Below are 7643 nucleotides of genomic sequence, written 5' to 3'. Positions count from 1 at the left end.
GTATTTATTGCATTAAAACAGTAATGTATACAGAAACATAGGAAGTATAAATGGCTATTCTGTTTGCTGGTACAACATTATTATTTGTTTTAAGGGTTATCAACATATTTAATCCATTTGATTGATTTTTCGTAAACAAAAAAACTATTCACATATACAGTGTATGGCACTGAATTAGACACCCAGTAACTGCTGGTGAATGAACAGTGACGTCAATTAATTATGGCTAAAAGTGATGCTGTCACCACCATTGTACTCTTGTGTGACCTCTCAACTCTGAAAGGTGCTCGCAAACAGTACCTATGTCTTCGCAGGGAAATTGGGATTTTGTCTGTTGTGTATGTACTTTGCTGATGGGTGTAAGCATACAGCACGTTAAAATATATTTAAAAATACGTTTCCAAAGATGTGAAATTGTTCCTGAGTCCTGACTATAACAGCGTAGGCACCAACAATTGCACAACTCTCATCAACGTGCTTCCATTATGTCAACTGTTGGTAGGGGTCTTTCCTAATCCTCCTAAGCTAGAGGACAAACACCAAATAAGCCTCACACAACCAAAACAAACAAGTATTACCCATTTAAAGCTTTCGTGACTGCAGGGATTCATCTTCTTGGTTTGAAACGTCGTGAGAATTATTTTATTATGTTTTATTTATTATTATTTTATTATTTCCATTCTACGTGACTTTACCGAAAGAACCAAGAAGAAGTATTACCCAGTATTCCAATTCAGAATTTTGCTTCGGCCGTGAAGGCGTTGTAATGTGTTCAATATTTTAAACGCGTTCAACTGTTTTAGGGTTGTACCGCGTATTGTCTGGCATGTTGCGCTCCATGTGCTGTGCCCTTCTTCAGGAACCTGAATAACGTTACCTGAAGACCTCCTAGCGCGTAGAATGAAACATCGGGCATCATACCGTATAACGCGCGGCACGACCTGTAAAAACCTCTCCAGTTAGGTAGCATTCAAGGTTAATTCACCTTAAACGTTTATAGTGTATTGGATGGTAAAGTTAGTTGACTTTCATGATCATTAAACATTTGGAAAGCCTACTTTTGAACCTAATAGCAATAACTGTACTTTGTTTTGTGAAATAAAATAAAACAAAACTCCCAAGAGTGGATGTGACGCAACTATATTTGTACCCCGATAAATATTTGTATTGCATATTTACAAATCTAAATCGTAGTTTGGGAGCGGTGACGCACATCTGTGAACCAGCACTTTGGAGGTGAAGTTTGGTGGCTCGCACGGAGATCTGTGAAGTTGCCAAACCCCACCGAAGTTTACTGCAAGGTGTCCAGGAGATGGCAGGACAATTGGAAATAATTCATCGATGCAGAGCTTTGAACCAGAGGTCGCAACCGGGTACCCGATACCCGTACCCTACCCGATACCCGGCTATCCGTACCCGGCCGGGTACGGGTACCCGTTTGCGACCCTGGTGCGGCCGGGTACGGGTACGAGTAGGCCGTGAGTCACTGGTGAGTCACCGTTTGTCACTCATTTCGGGTAGGGTACGGGTACCCGTACCCGGCCGGGTACCCATTTGCGACCCTGGTGCGGCCGGGTACGGGTAAGGAATCAAAACCCGTTTGCGACCTCTGCTTTGAACGTTTTTCTCCTTGTACGTGGGGGGTTGTTTCCAGGCACTGTTTTCCAGTTTCCTCCAACACCCATTGATTGGCTTGGCACAAACATCCCAATGCAGTACCTTCTTGAACCGAAGTCTTGAAACTCAATGAGAATTTCCTGGATAAACGAAAGGGCATCGTTATCATACTTTTTTTTTACGTATAACTCACCTACGTTGGTTGACACACGAGGTCTCCCTGGCCTGGTTTTTGCACCTGGTTATAAATAAAGTTTGGCATGTCATGGTTTAATATTATATGACATGTTAAAACGATTTAATGTTATCAAGAACGACATTGATACTGTGTTATGTCTTTTTAGCATTGCTTCCAGCTGTAGCATGGATAGGAGCAATACAAGGTACTGTATGTCCAACATAAAAAAAGACAAGCTTTAAGATAATTACTTGCTGATACTGTACTGCATTGGCAGCGATCAGCAAGCAGAAATAACAAAACAAAATCGACACATTTGAATAACACTGCTTAAAAGGAAAAGTTGATAATGCGTGATGTTATCGGGAATGAGCCTTATTCATAGCACATCATGGTGTAAAGTGCAGTCTTTAACGCTTATCCACTGTACCTCTCTATTCATAAGCTATGAAGAAGGGGCGTTTCCTGAAATGTCACCCTTTATATCGTCTTCCTTTTAAGGCAGTGTTATTGACGAATGTTTTGGGGGGGGGGGGTTAAAATTATATTTTAAGTGAACAGTGATGGTGAAGCTTTCACGTTTTCGAGACGTGAATTAAACATAACCGTAATCTCTGCACTTAACACCTATTGCATCACCAGGAACGCATAAGTTGCCCCACTCACTGCCTTTAACGGGCCATTTTAATTGGCAGCTTCCCTGAATGAATTCCCTCGGGCTGAGCACGCAGTTTTCTACACAGATACACGGGTTGCACAGAACGCATGATAATTACTTGGGGAGCTACAGAATTCCCGGAATGTGGGTACTTGAGAAGAGATTAATAAGAGCAACGTGTTTCAACGTTTTGCACGAAATAGAGCTGTAAACAAGTGTTTTTTGTTCACACGTGGGGTTGTGTGCGCACGTGCGCGTGTGTGCGTGTGATGGGGAGCGGTGGCGCAGCGGTTAGCGCGCTGCGCTATGAACCCGACGACACGGGTTCGATTCCCGCTCACGGCCAACACCAGTGACGATTATCTGAACCGGTCCCGGGCCTCCCCTAGGTCGACTCAGCCTCAAAATGAGTACCTGGTGTGGTGTGTAAACATTGGCACTAGGGAGACAAAGGCGGTCGGTCGTGGTGCTGGCCACCGTTCCGGCCGTCATAGGTGCTCTCTAACAGCACTTGCCCCTACAGTCTGTCGAGGCTATACGGGGTATCTTTGTCTGTGGTTGCCAGCGTGCCTGAATGTGCGGGCGGCATGAGCGCGTGTTTTTTTGTACGCGGATTAGGTGCGGGCGTGCCACTCACCATGCTGAGCGTTTCCTGAGCATCTTGCCAACACCCCGAAGGCTCTGAACGCCGTTGCACTCTTCACCGCGAAGAAGCGAAGATTTCTTCAAGTGCTGAAGACAATTATCACTTGATACTACAGTTTAAGCACTCAAGTATACGCTCGGGCTTGCGCTTATACGTTTGCCTTGCTTTCATTTGTACAGATTCCAGCATATGGAATTTTTTGAGTCTTATCCCCCGTTTCAACACCCGCATCGTTCGTTTGTCCGGCAAAGTTCTGCAATATACCACGGTATTGTATACACAATTAGCTGCTGGTGTTACAACCCTCAATCCAATGCATGGCAAAGTCAATGATGCGATGCCCTGGGTTCTACAGCCAAGGCGAAACTTCCATTGAAGATAAAAACCGTACTCTGGTTAAAACCAAACGTGTAGTAATGATAATACTAATTGAGTGTGCTTTGTCAATCCACTGCTGGATGAAGGCATCCTCCACGCCGTGTCCGGTCATCTATGACAGCTAGATTTGAAGCTTTCGTGACTGCAAGGATTCATACTCTTAGGTTTTTTTCGGTAAAGTCACGTAGGTAAAAATAAATAATAAAAATAATAGAAATAATTATAGAAATACAAATAATAGAAATAAAATAATAAAGCACTATTAATATCATTATTTTATTTATATTATTTATATTATTTTTTCTATTATTATTTATTTTTACCTACGTGACTTTACAGAAAACAGGTCCCTGCGGGGTGGGCTGGTAGGAACGAACAAATGAATGGCTATAATAAAATGAAATGGCGGGGGTACGATACGAAGGGAGAGTTTGAGGCCTAGTTCTAGGCTTTAGGTCTAGCTGTAGGCTTTAGGCCGCTAGGAGTGAATTTTTAATTTAAATGTTTTAATTAAAAACTATCTCGGAATTATAAGGGAATGTTACACTTGTTTAGCCAGGAAGGCCTCACAGTCTAAAAGGTTGTTGTAGGGTCCTGCCAAGTGTTTGCAGTAGGGGGCGATGTTGCTACACCTAATCGGACATCGGACGGACGGACGGTATAATCTATTGTAGGCTGGTTCACTTCGTTCCTACCAGTAAAACCTAAGAGTATCTATGACAGCTTCCATGGGGGGTTGTTTAACCCTGATAGGGAGGCTTTACTATAGGGTTTGGATATCGCTCGCCACGAATGTTAGCCGTGGCAATAAATACAACTCGGGTGGATGAGTTCATAAGGGGCAGTGGACTAACTGCTGCACCGCTGCTCCCCAAATTCGAAAGTTTACTGTGGAATTACAAAAAAAGTATCTCCAATGAACCAGGTTGTAGCTGTCCTACGTAGAACACATAATCCATTTGGCTTCCGCCCCAGTAATACAAAAAAACGTGTTCTCGCAATAAGTTCATACCAAACCAAAGCAGTGTGGTGGTATTTTCCTGCAGTATTGTATTGCACACCAACGTCAATCGTTTTAACATTTCAGAGCCCTTTATCAATCCACGACCGGATGAAGGCCTCACCATGGGGCTTGGTTGGCCATACTTCACCACGCTGGTCGGTGAGGGTTGATGAAGGTGGAGCCCTTGACCGTTTGAGTAATCACTCGGCAGTGATGTCAGCCTTGGCCAGGAATTTAACAGACCCTGTGTTCTTATGACAGTGCGCTCTAACCAATCCGCTAACTGCTCCAACCCCTTACTATCTACACGTCACCACAATACAATGAGTGAAGGACTCCAATGCCTTTTGGTAATGGCCTTTGACCTTACTTCAGCACACTGGTCCCATACAGGTCGGTGGATTGAAGGGGGGTAGTGCAGATTCAGATATCACGCACCACTGATGTTAGTTATGGCCACAGGGCTATGCGTTAACCACTGGACCTCCGCTCTCCCCCCAACTGTACCCATGCCATGTGAATAAGCAGTGGCACAGCTTATTCAAGTCCAACATTTACGTCCATTAACAAAAATATCGTATGTATAATTGAAAAAAATTACATACTTGAAATGTTAATAACTCAAAGAGTGTCATATAAGTGCAGCTGGCAATTCTGATAATGACCTACTCAAGCCTTATCACTTCCGTCAGTAACCACACACACAAGCGTCACGGTGTATTTAAATGACCTTCGAGTAAACATTTCCATTTCAGACAACCCACACACAGATTGGTGCAAAAAAAGCTTGCCAGCCACACATCTGCACCCAAACAAAAACAAGTATTCCACATTATTTTTTTCACATATTTTGTAGTCGATTGACAAACTCAAAACAGGTTGTGCTTTGCCATCACGTGAACTGTAGCCTGTAAATGTGCATTAATCAAAGCACACATGGGAGGCTTTACATTAGCGTCGCAGTTTAGCTCCTACAGTTGAAACAAAGGACCAGTTTGGCTTTTATTTATTTATGTCACCTGGTGGCCCCAAATCACTTCTACACGTGCACTGTCTCCTATTTGGCTGTCGACGAGACGTCCTTAGGTCTTAACTAGAAGGTATACTGTACATCTTCTTGGTTCTTTCGGTAGATATAAGCATCATGCATTTATATCACTGAACAATAACTAAAACTGCAGAGACTCCTAATTATACAGACGGAAACTTCGCTTACAATTTAAAACATAACCAGTTCAGAATTCGCACATTAAGACGCTTTTTAAGGGCTCCTTTTGGAATTTATCCAGGGAAATTGTTAAGATAACTTGGTAGGACGGACTGCATGTACAGCACTCTAATGCACCCTATCATGCTCTGTCTTCACCAACACAGCAAGGGGGTCGTTTGGGAACAACTTATTTCGTTATTCTTTGGGATCTTCGAGAAGATGCTCTTAGCTTGGCTGTAATTATCACTCCACTACTTCTGACACACATTCACACAGAATATGAAGACTCCCTCAAACATGGTCTGGTGAGACTTAGGAAAGGCATTGACTCATGGTTCTTAAATACTTTGGTTGCGAAGGCATTTTCTTTGTTTTATTAAACTATTTGTTCGTACGGTGTTTTATTATTATTCACATGTGCGTGTCTAAGCTCATGCACACGATGACTTTCTGCTTAATGTCTCACCACTAATTCCTTCCTGCACGCCACCTATTATGTGCTTTTGCAGGGGAGCAGAATCTTCTGTTTTGCAATGGAATAAAAAACAATCCATTACGGTAGTTTAATCGTGATTTAGTAAAACCTGCATGTTCCAACAATGAGAATTTTTGCATGTCACAACCGGAAGTCAAAAGTTTATTTTCAATTGGAACCTGTATCACGAGCCTTTTGCCCGTCCAAGGACGGGGGTATTGCAGTGAATCTGAAACTTGCAAGCGAAAAGCAGACCTCGACGTGATATTCATTGCATCAATTCGTGTGTGCAGTTTGTAAGGGCGCGGTGACACAGACTTATTTCATTTGAAGGTTATAATCCCTTGTTCATCACGACGTCCCTTTTACTTCGATGTCTCAGCAGCGTTACGGAGACCACGTGACGTGAGGCTTCTGCCTTTGTAGCGAGGGTTGTGAGTTGACGCCGAGGAGGGGGGAGGAGGCGCCTCGCCCCCCATGTGGAGTGTCGTCACCCGCTAATTATAATTAATGGAGGGGGGGAGGTGTCCATGTGAAGTGACGTCATTTGCGCATGAAATTTAGTGGGGGGGGGGGGGGAGTACTCCATGTTGAGTGACGTCACCCGCTCATGCTCGAGAGGAATTGTCCACCCCGAGCTGCCACTGCTATTCAGTGGCCTAAAATAAAATAAAATGTTTCGCTCCGGGTGACCGCTGCAAAGTATGATCTGTGTTTTGATTTAGTGTGCTGATCTTAAAGGTGCATTGAAAAATGTTGATACTCCGACTGATGCTCCTGCTGTTGTGGAGTGACTCATGTAGCCAGCTATGGCTGCAGGGTGTTGTGGTACATGTTGTTTATGTCGTTTATTGTGAAAATTCGGTCACAGTTCCTATTATCACTGTTACATTGCTTTTATGGCTTTATTTTGGTGATTTCGAAAACGTTTTTTGGTTTGGCCATGTTTGTTGTAGTACGGAGTTAGACTGATGGCCTTAATCTAAGTTGTCTTGTGGTTGTTGTTGTTTGACTTGCATCCCACTGGGATTTTTGCACACAGCATTGGTGTACGGTGTTTTTTCTGCAATATTTTGCAGTCTTTTCTTGGATTTTCTGTTTGCACGTAGTCACTTTAAGATGTTTTTTTGTTCATGTTTTTACGTCACCTGCTTATGAATATTAATGAGGGGGGCTGGTCGAGTGATGTCACGAGCGTTAAGGACAGACATTCCTGGGTGATTATAGTAGGTATTTGTAAAATAATGTTGCCGAAGGAAATCTGGATACAGATAATCGTACTGCTGAAGATAGTCGCAATGTGTTAACGTTGCAAACGGCAGTGCTGTGTACAGGGTGGTCTAGATGTCTTGTGATCCCCACATTGGGAAGTGGGTTAAAATAGAGTTACAAGATTTGAGGATACGACAACAACAACAGACAGAGTGAGTTAAATAAAAGCGTGTAAAAATAACTTATATAGTTCAGTGGGCCTTAGC

This window comes from Lampetra planeri, chromosome 21, assembly GCF_965212315.1.
Source record: "Lampetra planeri chromosome 21, kcLamPlan1.2.h2, whole genome shotgun sequence".
NCBI lineage: Eukaryota > Metazoa > Chordata > Hyperoartia > Petromyzontiformes > Petromyzontidae > Lampetra > Lampetra planeri.
Note: the sequence above shows the minus strand (reverse complement) of the source record.